The following is a 524-nucleotide window of genomic DNA, read 5'->3' on the forward strand; positions in this document are numbered from 1 at the left end:
AACACTTTGGAGTAATTATCCAGCTGGGGAGACATAAGACCAGCTCAGGGTCAGCAGGGACCTGTCACACAGGTGACACCCGTTAAATGGACAAACAGGGCAGACAGCATGCTCTGAAGTTAGTAGTGGGAGAAATGGTGTGAGACAAGCTTCGTGGAGGAAGGGAAGTGATCTGGGTTTTGAAGAATGAGCAGAATGGAGGTTCAGATCTGAAAAGAGCTTCAGAAGGAAAGCAGGTGGGGACAAGCATCTCCAGTGTCTCTGGATCAAGGAGGACTTGGGCACATGACTTTTGCGTGAAGGGCTCACCATGCCCAGGGAGCCCTTTACCCGCAGCTGCACTGGGCCTGCAGGGAGTGAGTCACCATCTTGCCCATGATGGGCAAGAGCCATCATGGCCCTGGGAGAGGTGCTGGTCATACCATCAGCTTTTTTCTCAGGCAGTGGACAGACGTTCTATCTAATGGGGCTCTTCCTTTCTCATCAAGGACAAAAATGAAAAGAAAAGGAAAAAAGGTTCACCC

The sequence above is a fragment of the Mesoplodon mirus genome (assembly GCF_964341445.2).
Source record: "Mesoplodon mirus genome assembly, chromosome: 7".
NCBI classification, from domain to species: Eukaryota; Metazoa; Chordata; class Mammalia; order Artiodactyla; family Ziphiidae; genus Mesoplodon; species Mesoplodon mirus.